Raw genomic sequence first — 13,627 nt, 5'->3', positions numbered from 1 at the left:
AGTGTCCAGGGATACATCACAGCTACAGGAACAAACTTGAATACATCGGGAGGTCTACGTTGCTTGTCTATGTAGAGCTGCGATGTTGCGCTGATTGAAGAGAATTATGTAAGAAGGTAAAAAGACACCGGAAAGGTTTAATCCACGACCTTTGAACTTTTTGCAATTCAAAGTGCGAAACAATGACAAACTGTTATATAAGGTGAAATGCTAAAAAAGTGCAATTCAGCGACCCCAAAAAGTCAACGGGCCTTGCGTCCTGGGACAGTAAATTACCTCGTATGGGATACGGGCCAAGTCTTCAAAGGGTTAACCCCTTGACGAACTTCCATAGACGTTTTTCAATCGCTCTTTTCGCCAACGAAATCAAAGTCAGAATGATTTGTTTCAAACAAACGAACATTATGAATCTATTGATAACATTGATTCGTAAGATTTATATATTATATTCTGTTTATGAGTTATTGGTTAAATGTCCCTTGCATTGGTCCATGTGGTGAGAAAAGTACTCAATAAATCTTTAAGTTGGTCTGCAGTCCAAATTATGGTTGAGACATATGTAAACACTGTATTATGCTGACCATTCTGCTTCACTATGGCTTATCAATTTTTTTCTGAAAGACATTGTACTGTATAGTATTAGTAATAGTATCCCCTTCCACACCTCTTTGAATTAAAATCCACCCCGATAGGCTCTTATGTACAGCAAAAGCAATAATCACAACAGTATAATCCATTAGATTGAATAAAAATATATAATATAATTATAAACAATTTGCGCTGTCATGTCGTTATTGAGATGAGAAAAACAGGTCAGCGGTTAAAATTAAAGAAAAAATGGGTGTTTTAGTCACTTTTTGAAAAGAATGTTGCAATGGCAAGTATGAACATATATTAATGGATGGGGAAGTAAATATTTTTTGTTCATGTTTGTTCAACTTTATATACCATCGAGTAAAAATTCTAGAAGTAAGGCGCGATTTACCGAATTTTGCCCTTACGTAAATTTATATATACTAGAGGGTGAGCTCGCTTCGCTCGCTCCCCCTCTAGGAAGTGTAGACGATGGTTCTCGGAATGTTCTTCTTTTACGTTTTCTGTCGGTTACCATTATTGAAAATGCTTGACATTCGTAAAACTAAACTATTCTGTTTCACAGTGTCTTAGATGATTGATAACATTTTAAAGTATAGTCTTTATTATTTGGTAGGGCCCTTATAGGGCGGAGGTGGGGAGGCGGAGTTCATTTGACTCGAGGGAGGGGCTTATTCGAGGGATATATGTTAAATTTTTTAGTTTTAATAATATGGTAACATTTATAATCAAATGAAATCCTCTATCTAATAGATATGAAAAGTATAACAAATGCTTGGTAAATTGTAGATAACAGTGCGATGAATTCTACTACAAATAGTATAATTGTGTTATTATAAATGTGGATGGGATGGACGTTTATTAGATAGTTGGGTTGGGGGGGGGGGGGTGGATAGGAGGTGGTGATTATTATTCAAAGTGATGTTTTATTGGAGAGGCGTTTATTCAAATAAATATCATCCTAATAAGTATTAATACATTATTTAATTTAAACATCTTTTGAAACTAACTGCCGTGACAGAGTGGGCCATTTCGGCCCAAGAAAGAAGACATCACGGCTTGCAACATGGGCAGACATCTCGGTCCTAACAGGACACAGATAGCCTACAGTTATTCCTGCCAGCTTACTTAATAAAACTCAGCTATCGGGATTTCACTCGATTAATGTCTTATCATCAAATCTCCCTATGTAATTTTATAATACTATACCCCATAATATATTCCGATTCTTTATGGCGTATATTTAATTTGATCTTTATTAATTTGCAGTATAATTTTTATTTTTTAACTACTGTACCTTTCACACGCGCGGTCCGTTCCTAAAATAAACAAAAAACTAAAATGGCTATGACTAATGGCCAACTTAAGCTCCAGTCCTACTATAGTATCTGTTTTTTTCTTCCGTCTTTCAAAGGGACACTGTATTGATTGATGGAAAGTGCCTGTTTCCAGTCACCTTTAGGGTCAAATCTATTATTTTAACTGCTCCCTTGTGTATAAAAGAGAGAAAATAGTTGAAACCAAGTTGCTGCAAGGTGAACTTATCATAAACCCGGAAATAACTTGACCGCCAAGAATTGAAATTGAGTAGAAAATCTACTGTTGAAATCATAAATGTTGTTAAAAAACTCTTTATAATATCTTGCTAAGATAGAAATATGGAAAAATAGCGTCGAACTGCACATTAATGTTATCAAATCTACGTTTCGCGGTACATCTGAGATAGATAAGGTAGGTATCCAAGGCGGAGATTTGTACCAAAGTTTTTGCATTGTGCTCGCCTATGTCAGAATTAACCATAATTTATATATAGATAGGCATACTATAGATAATCCGAACTTTGAAAAACATTGTTTAATTGCTTCTTTCTGCAAATTTCGGTGGAAATTTTGGTTTTACTGACTGTTGCTACAGTAAAGTTAGTACTGTATTGTTATACACCATGCACACCTAATTTCTAAAATATCGATCAGAATTGTAAATAATTTACACTTTTTCAGTAATTTAGGAGCTGTTAGTTTACAATAGAAACGCGTTGATGTAAGGATGTCTCTTCTTCGGTAAAACGGGTAAGTTATAATGTGTCGAAAAATGGCGAATCAATTTTATACACACAATTAATACGATTTTTTAGGCCCAAGTAATATTTCAGATAAAATTGTTAGTATGATTTATATGTAACATCATGATTTGCACTGTACAAGAACAACATCATAATAATCTTAATCAAATTGCTTATTAATTTTAAGCTCAGCCTAGCAGCAGCAGCTAGCTAGGCTTATCCGAATTCATGTCTAGGCCTAGTCGCCCGATTCCAAAGTCGCCCAAAAAACAAAGTCCCCCCTGCACAGTTTCCCCATTACAAAGTCGCCCCAATTGCAAAAACGTTATAGTTTATAAGTGCGTAAAATTACGCAATGATGATATTCTTGCGCAATTTCAACACAAAATAAGACGGAACGTATGTAGACATAAAAGGGGAAGCTAAACCGACGTGTAGTCTCAGGTGGCACTGCCACCCGACAGCAATGCTCCCATCATGAGAGGAAGCGGTCGTACTGCAACGCACCGACTCAAGAAGAAGGAGAAGCCCCGCCGTAGTCACTTTGTTCTAAATCGGTCGTTAATTTTGGTCGCGATAAAATGATGCTAGGATCTAGAATATTTACCTTAAGGATATTTTTGATTTGGTCGATGAATCTTTATTCTTAATAATTAAATTGTTTTATTTTTTATTTTACAGGTCTAAGGAGAAAGACATGTGCCTTCGAAAATGACAAATTGTATAAGATTATATTATTCGCGGCACATGTTAACAGTGGCCAATATAATTATTTAAATGTTAAATATTTTATAGGTAAGGCTACGTCGTGTCTTTAATTTTATATGCAAACAAATTACGTAAAACAATGTATTAATAAACTTTAAGTTTACTATTTGGTTAATAAGCCCGGAAAAGCAATCCAAGCATTATCCATTATAAAAATTAATTTGCATCTTATTCCAAATATGTCTTTTATTCAGTCAAAACCAACAGCGATAAATACCGCCACTAACAGGTTTGAAACATAAAACAATACAACATCAAAAACGGTTAACAATAAAATACAGATAAAAATATATGTATATATATATATGTAGATCAACATGCCATAAACAATTTCAATTTAAAATTTATATTAATCAAGCAGGTTATGAAGGCTGTTCAAGAAGTGAACACATAATCTTCCTCTTAAAATAACCAAGCCTGTCATTAAAATTATCAATATTTAGATTATTAAATGTATATGGTAGTCTATGAAAAATTCCCTCTTAGTACAGTCGACACGGCTAAAAGGAATATGCAATAAATATCTATTTCGTGTACGACCAGGGATATTTAAACTAAATAGTGAAATTAATGAACAATCATATTTAGAATTTAAAATATTATATAAAAAAAACATATCAGATATCGTCGTTAAAAATTATGACATTTATGTATTCGATTAATTATTTTTTATTAGCTATATTAAAAAAATATGAACATATTGTAATAATGATGATTTACGTACGTGCGTATACGGTATATTCGTTGCTTCTTCTTGTTTAATTGAAAACTCAATAAACACTGGACATGAAGATATTTATTAGGTAGGCCTATAATAAGATTGTTTTATAACCAAAAGAGGTTGAAAGGAATTTCTTTAATAAAATGATAATTATGCAGTTGATAAAAAGGCAATTTCTGTTTCCTCACAACTGCACGACGTGTTTCTACTAACCGGGAAATTCCCTTTTTAAAAAACACGCACTAAAACATGGACAAATACGATATGCACGATCGTTTTTCCATGGTCAAAATATGTCGTCTTCTCACTAAAATACCTGCATGTAAAATGTGAGGTCACTTCGTAATCATCGGCGATCGATGAGATCGTTTTTTATTTGAGTATTTGTTATTTCTTCATATTTAAAAGCGTAGTCATAATCAAAATAATATTAAATAACAATAGACATACTTGTCAAAAAAAGCAAATGATCAATAAGAATAACTCATTATCTTATACATAACGTTGTTTGTTTTAACTCTATACGATAGACCTAAATCTTATAATTATCCTAAAACTACTCTGAAGCAAATGAGCTGGTATCCACTTGACATCATAGAAAGATTATTTCTGGTTTTATTCGTTCTACTCATTGCAATATAAAACATTGAATTGAGAGTAAATTACATATACCATTTGTACAATAATAAAAAAATAGTTAAAAACATTAAAATATCATGCAGAACATCAATAAGTCGAAAAAGCTTATAAAAACAAAATATCATAGCAAAAAACTATTAACCTGTACACAAAAAAGGACGTTACCATTTACAAGACATTAAAATCAAAACTGTGATACTGTTCTGATTAAAATTGTTAAAATTCATTTTTCTATTATTATTACTATTATTATTATAATCGTTATTACTACTAAAAACAAAACAAAAACGGTAATCAAAGTAAAAGCCAATCACAACCAGGAAAACGCCAAGTAGCAGGGAGGCAGGAGGGCGGGAGAGAAGATCACTTATTTGTATTAATTAGGCGGCAAAGTGCATGGAAACAAGAATATCTGTATCTTTTCCTTCTGGAGAAAAACTCGCTGAGATTTTCACTGTTTCTAAGGACCCTTCCACATGTGTCCGCTCTGCTTTTGGTTAATGCATTGGGAAAAATTTGGTCAATACCTTTGGCAAATTCAAGTAACACTAATCCCGTCTAACTTTTAGTTGAGGTAGACTAAGCAGTTCAAGTGCTTGACCATACGATTCAAATTGCTGGCCAAGGATAAATAAAGATTCGTAATTGTGGTTTAAAAATAAGTAATAGGCAGGCTCTGGTAACTAATTTTGTATTTATTTATTTATTTTATTTAAATCAACATAAACATTTTCAAAATTTAAATCAGTGGTAGGCCTATTTTAGCATTGCAAGTTGGTTGGGTGCCAGAACAAACTGTACTGCTGTAAGGAGTATCAGCATTATGGCAAGTATGAACATATATATTGTGAACAATTTGACACCAAAATTGGCTCCCTACGACAAATATTTATTATTTTATGTTATTATAATATAGAATAACCTTATTAAATTATGTCCAAGTGAGATCACTATAGAAAAACACACAAACCAAAATGAGCAGGAAGATGACGACAGAGAGGAGCAGAGAAGAGCAGGAAGTGGACGAAAGAGAGGAGCATGAAGTTGAAGAAAGAGAAAAAAAAAGTAGCGGGAAGAAAGGACCAGAAAGCTGAAGAAAGAGAGGAGCAGGAAGTTGGGGAAAGAGAGGAGCATGAACAGAAGAAGGTAACTGACTACTTTGAAAAAAGTATGCAAAAAAGTAAAAGTGTTAACACAAACAAGAAAGCAGCGAGAGATCTGAAGGAACAGTCCGGAAATGAAGGCAGGACAGAAGAAAAAACAAAGAGTATTGAAAAAAGAAGTTTAAGAAAGAGAAACAAAAACAAGTAATTTAATCTTAATAATATGTATTCTAAATATTGTAATTTCCTTAGGAAGCTCTACTCTAATCTTATGAATTTACATTGTATAACACTAAACGTTAGAGGAGCTAGAAATATAAATAAACAACATAAGCTATTCCAATGGGTAAAAGATCAAAAAGCGGATATATGTCTGCTTCAGGAAACCCATCTAACAAATGAGATTCTTAATAAATCAAGGTGAAGCGATCCATAGTATAGGTAATTCACATAGTAGAGGAGTGTCGATACTATTACGAATGCAAAATTTGTAAAAAGTTAACTGATATTGATGGAAGATATATATTTCTTAATTTAATGATAAATGAAAAGGAATTGGACATTATAAATATTTATGCTCCTAATGAAAGCAAAAATAGAAGTGCATTCTTTAGGACCATACACAAATGTTACAATGACTTTGATGGAGGGAAGGGTAATTCTATCATTCTAGGTGGAGATCTGAATTGCATTATGAATAGTGACATTAGGGAGGTTTCGCAACGCTACGAATACGATAACGAAAACGGATACGTCATACATTTATGAAACTTTTGAGCTGATCCCCATTTCATATTCGTAAAGCGTATTTGTGTTGACGAATATCACCAGTCATATTCGTAACTACAAAACGAGTATAGTTTTTGATTATTTTCCACATTTTGCATTTGAATCAGAAATGATTCATGATTATAATATAATTATAGATTTATTGAAAGTAATTTACTAAAAGTAATTTACTAAAATAACAAGTCGATTTTGATAAATAGCAGTTTTTAAAGTGCTCACTCGCTTTGATGTTACGCTAGGCCTAGGCAGCCAAGCAACACGTACCTGCTGCGCTTCGAATTTACCGCAGTCACATTTTTTTTTTGGATCGACGGCGCCCTCGATTTTTGCAGGCTTACGAAAACGAATACATGTGCGTGACGTATTCGTTTTCGTTATCGTATTCGTAGCGTTGCGAAACCTCTCTATTGACCAAAAAGGTAGCGCAAATAGGTCTGATAAATCTGTTTTTACGATTAAAAACCTAATTTAAATTTAAATGATATTTGGAGATCCAAAAACATGAATAAGCGACAATTTACGTGGCGTAAGAAATTTAACAACATTTTCCGTAGGCTGGATTACTGGTTAATATCAGAAGATCTCTTTTCAAATGGAGATGTTTTAGCCTGTGACATTCGTCCAGCTATTCTCACTGATCACCAGACGGTATCAATTAAAATAAATTTGCATGAAAAAATACGCGGTCCTGGTTTATGGATATTCAACAATAGCTTTCTGAAAGATGAAACATTTACAAAATTAGTAATTAAAATAATTGATGTTTCAATACTAAAAAATAATAGAGAACGTGTAAGTGCAAGTTTGTTATGGGAGCTTGTGAAAACAAAAATAAAAGAATTTTCAATTGCATACGGAAAACAAAAAAATAAAAACCAGAATAAAATGAAAGAAAAATTACAAAAACAAATAAAAAACTTAAATGAAACAATTATGAATACTCAAAATTGTGATATAACCATTGAAAATAAAATTGAAAACAAAAAATAGAGCTTGAAAACATTTATAATGTAGAAGCAAAAGGCGCGCAAATTAGGATCGGATGGTCTAAGTGTTGAATGTTATGTGTTCTTTTGGAATAATATTAAACATTTAATTTGCGATGCGTTAAATGAAAGTTATAATTCTCAGGAATTATCCTTTTCGCAAAACGAGGTGTAATCACCCTTTTGTTCAAGGATGGAGAAAGAGAAAATTTGAATAATTGGCGTCCCATTACCCTCTTAAACACCGATTATAAAATTCTTGCACATGTATTAAGTAACAAACTTAAAATGGTTATTAAATCAATAGTAAGTTCAGACCAAAAAGGATATATAAAAGGCCGTTTCGCTGGTGAAAACATTCGGTTAATAGAAGACCTGCTTTATTATACAGAATGTAATGATATCGAATGGGCAATAATTACCTTAGATTTTAAGAAGGCTTTTGATTCTATTAGTAGAGATTTTATGTTAAATAGTTTTAGAAAAGTTTAACTTTGGAATGTTCTTTTGTAACTGGGTAAAAGTATTATATAATAACGTTGAATGTATCACAGTTAACAATGGTTGGGTTTCAAACAATTTTAAAATGGAAAGAGGTATTAGACAAGGTTGTCCTCTATCTGCTCTGTTATTCATTTTAGTGGTTGAAGTAATGGCATCTAGAATAAGAAACAAAGATGACTATAAGGGTATTAAACTTCCAAATAATGAAAATAACATAGAAGCTAGAATAAGCCAATTAGCCGATGATACTGTTTTGTATGTTGGTAATGACAAAAGTATTAAGTCAGCAGTCAGTGTAATTGAACTTTTTTGTGAAGTATCTGGAATGACACTAAATAAAAAAAAACCAATGCTTTTTGGATTGGTAAATGGAAGAACAGAATAGATAGGCCTTTAGAATTAAATTGGGTAAAACACCCGATCAAAATTTTAGGCATATATGTAGGGTATAATACAGAAGAATGTACCAGAAAAAACTGGGATGTTAAATTAATAGAGCTAGAAAAGACTTTAAAACAATGGAATGCTAGAAATCTCTCAATTTTTGGTAGAATAATATTCCTAATCTAAATTAACATATGCTGCAAATATCACTGATGTTCCAAAATATGTATATACACAAGTTACAAATCTAATATATAATTTTATTTGGAACAATAAAAGGGAAAAGATAAAAAAAAAAAACCCTAATTGGTGATGATGAGATGGGAGGCATTAAAATGCCTGATTTTACTCTTCATGTTAACGCACTCATGTGTGGCTGGTTAAAAAGAATTATGAATGATGATGGTGCTAAATGGAAAAATATTCCAATGTATTATATTAAAAAAATATGTGATGTTAATGTTTACTTAATATGTCATGTTATAGCATTATTGATGTTAATTTTGATAAAATTCCACTGTTTTACAAAAATATGATAAAAGCCTACATAAATTATAACAGAATCTCTAAAAAAAAACCTGAAACTTATAACGATATAATGAATGAGCAACTGTGGGAAACCACTACGTTAAACTAAAAAAGAAATCGCTTTTCTACAAGCATTGGATTGAGAGTGGCATTATCAGTATTAAAGACATTGTTAATAAGAACACTTTTTTAACATCAAACGAAATACTGGTGAAACTACAATGTAAAACAAACTGGTTAAATGAGTATTTGTGCATTATTAAGGCAATACCAATTCAATGGACGTATTATTAAGGAGGTAGATATTTTCAATTGTGATGATAATGATGAGTTAGTTGGGACCAAGTATGAGATTAATACTACCAAACTAATATACTCATGGTTTGTGAAAGAATATTTCATAATTCCAATGTCACAACTAAAATGGAAAGAGTACTTCAATGATAACAACATAGATTGGAAAACATCTTGGTTACGGAAAGTATGTAAAATGAAAGATAAGAAACTAGCACAATTCAGGTATAAGATGTTACATAGAATACTGCCTACCAACAAACGGCTGTATCAGTGGAAAGTTAAGGAAACACAAACGTGTGACAAATGTGGAGAAATTGAAAATGAAAATCATTTGTTTTTTAGTTGTAGATTTATTCAGAAATTTTGGAGGAAAATGCTTAGTATCTTTGTAAGTTTAAACCACAATAATATATCATTTAAACAATTATTACTAGGAACGGGAGATAAGCTAATAGATTATATTTACACTTTTGCAGTATTTACTATTTATAGAATAAAAATGTTATCAGCACTAAATAAGCCAGTGGGTAAATCGTTATGGAATTCATTTAAAAGCAATATGTTATATAACATTGCATGTGAAACATATAACAATAAAGAAACAAGTATAGAAAAATAGGTAGCTTTAAGAAATACTATTATGCTAATATAATTTCAAATTTGATACGATTATCAGAAAAGGAATTACTGTGATACGGGTTACTGGTGGTACTGAGCTATTATTGTTTTTTTTTATTTCTTTTTATCATGTATATAAATATATTGTATAATCCGGGTTTTTTTTATTTTAAAACGGGATAGATGATAATGATGATCCTGTCAAGTGTATAGCAAAATAGGCCTATAAGAAAATTAATGAAAAAAGGAGTAATACAGAATTCATATATGTAAAAATGTTACTTATGAACTGTAACGACATTTACAAGTTAAATAATACGATTTTTATGTAATATGAGATAATATGAATGTGAATAAAAGTGGTGTTTGCGCCACAAAAGAGAAAAACAAATTATGTCCAAGGTCAATAAACACACTTCCGATCATTTTCAAGCAATATCATCTGTTAAACTGAATATAAATGTATATCTTAAGAACAATTTGCTCCTAGTTTTAATTCGCTCTGACCTGCCGTTTCAAAGGTCAAAGGTCAAAATTGTTACAAATTGGGTTTCCGGTCAATTTTACAAAAAAAATATAGCATGTTTTATGAAGGCGGCCATTTTATTTATGCAAATTGCTCAATGCTGACAGCCGTCCAGTAAAAAAATTCTTCATTCTGATGATATCGAGAAACAAAATCCATAAAAAAAACTATAGAAAACATTGCAAGGTTATGGAAAAATAGGCATTTGGCTGCTGGACTAACTGGGGATTTGGAGAAGCACATATTCATCATACCACCTACAACCTATCTTTTACTCCAGAGAATGGCAGTAAGAGCAATTAACTTTAGTGATTTTACTAACCATTCTCAACCTTTATTTAAGCAACTGAATTTACTTGATATATTTTAAAATGAATTTCGCTATTTATGGTTGATTTGTGACACGATAAATTGCCTCACAATTTAAACAAAGATGTTACAGTACACCTATTAACAGACAGAAATGTAAGGAAAATCCATACCAACCTAATAAGGCATTATTATCTCGTCAATGTTAAAGTAAAATGCATGTTCGAGAAAATAATTATAGGAAACCATTTAAAACTACTAAAGTCAAAGAATTTAAAATTTAGACGGTAATCCTTATCAACGTTTAATGATTATGTTATCTTAATCATTTTACTTTGTGTATTACATTAATATACTATATAGGCCTACTTTGATAATAATTCATTTTTACATGATAATGATGATATTTATGTTGTTATGGTTTTTACTATTTTAATTTCTTATGGATGAATAAAAGAAACTAATTCACGGTCGTACGAAAGTGAATTTTCCGTAGTCTGATTTTGTGTTGTTGTCAATCCTCGACGCGGACATGTTAATAGAGAGCAATAAGATTGCTCATACGATCTCTACATATGGGTTCTTTTTTGTTGTTGATCCTGATTAAAAATGTTTACTGTTGCCAATTGACTGTAACGTTCTATAGAGGGCCGCGGTTAGAGTCACGGAGTTCAAATAGCGTGTTTGTTTGATTGGCAGCAGTGCTTTAGCATAGACAATGGCAGTGAAAAATCGTTTGAAGTTACCGTTGCTACGTATTTTTTAGTCCATGCATATACCTTGTTAGCGTTATACCGCGTATTTATATAATACACCAGTGACAAGGATTTCGTGTATTAAAACTACTCCATACATTCAGAATATTTTCTAGATGATTTGCAATAGTCTGCTAGACTCAATCAGTCGTATTAGCAATCTGTGTGTATACTATTATCGCTACTGTTGCTAGGTAGCGAACATCTCAATGACAAATATGTTCATGTTTTAAATGATTTATTTTTTCTGATTTATTTCGACAATTTTATTATATGTATCGAACCAATTTATAACTAAGTGATGTTGTATTGTACGAGTTATACTTAACTAATAAACAAGAATATTGCTTTTTAATGTCTAGCCTATCTTCAATTAAAACTATCATTATCGACTGTTGACTTCTTTTTTTTTCTCGCGTGAAATTTAAAAGTTGATGAAAATGATATTTACTTCTTAGTTTGATATCATTATTAGTATGAGTTACCATCACCACAAATTATAACATTTTAATTACAAAAATAAACATATTTATACATAGAAATAGACCTACAGCAATCAAATTGTCTTTTTTTTTTATTGTATTCCTATTTAAAAAATGTGTTTTCGTAAATAAATAACCTTAATTACAACTTATCGTGGCAATCCAGTGAAGCTTCTTCGTAATGCGCATATTTTTAATAACTCAGCACTTTTATTTCTAGTATATAATGTTTAACGTGTAAAGCTCTGTCTACGCTATCGAACTAGTTTGACAAAAAGAAAGTGTGACGTGCCCAAATACGGTAGTTATATGACGCCATCGTGTCCATAGGCACATCTCACAAAGTTTGATAGTGTAGACAGAGTTGTGACAATTTCTCATAATATCACTAATGTTTCGCTTCACTTGGTCATTCATTGGAAAAGCTGATTTTATGATATTTACCCGGCGCTGTTGTTACATTAAGAAATTTCCTTTTAAAACTTATTAACAATGTTAATGTCAACGAGGGAATTATGTGCTTTATATTTTGTTGTTGGAGGTAAGTAAATTAAGTCCTTCTAACATTGAGTTTATTAATAAGTTTCTCTTCTTTAGTCACATACCTATAGTAAAAAATCTGAATTTCTCTATTTTGGACATTTTCTCTATTTTTGACACAGTGTAGTAGCACTTTCGCAATTCTGGACAAAATTTATCCGTTTGGACAAATCGGATTTCTCAATATTATATTGGACAGTTTAGGTGTCACTAAACCTAAGATCACGAAAGTTAAGACCCCTAAGACCTAAGATCACGAAACCTAAGACCCAATAACCTAAGATTACAATTTCTAAGATATACGACAGCTTAAAAACAATGTTTATCTATACACAATTTTAAACATAGTAGGTGTCATTTATTAATGCTTTTTACCATACATTTAATTAAATACTTATCACAAACTAAAATATATATAAGCTCACCATATTTTCGCCCGTTGAGTAAATATATACCTTTGTTTCACAACAAACAAACTGGACGGTTTGTTTGTTGATATATTTACTCCATTGTGTTGGTTTCAAGGGGTGTTTCTCTTTCGCACCTGCATTGTATTTTGACTCCAAATTAATTCAACTAACTTTATTCTGAATACCACACCTTAGAATTAGGCCTCATAAGTACTTTTATGAAAGAGATTCACATAGAAATTAACAAATAAATACTTGGTACTATTTATAAATAAAAATTGGTGATTTTACAGACGTGTTTCTTGCACACTTTCGAATACTCAACTTTCAATATTTTCGTTTCTATGGAGCGCCAAAAGAGCAACAATAATAGAGGGCTAAAAACTCGATGGAATGCGTCTACATTTAATGCATTTATTGATGAAATGCACGTTTAATTTATTTAATATATTTTGTCAATAAAAATGCTGTAATATGCTACTGCTGATACTTTTCTATTTTCAAAGAATATTAATCGATCCTAAAATCAGGATCAGCGACCTAAGGGGATAAGATGAATTTGTCGATTTTATGCTTAAAGTTAACGAGTTATTTTATTGATTCTTCTTCATC

Source organism: Antedon bifida, chromosome 5 (genome assembly GCF_963402885.1).
Source record: "Antedon bifida chromosome 5, ecAntBifi1.1, whole genome shotgun sequence".
In the NCBI taxonomy this organism is placed as follows: Eukaryota; Metazoa; Echinodermata; class Crinoidea; order Comatulida; family Antedonidae; genus Antedon; species Antedon bifida.
Note: the sequence above shows the minus strand (reverse complement) of the source record.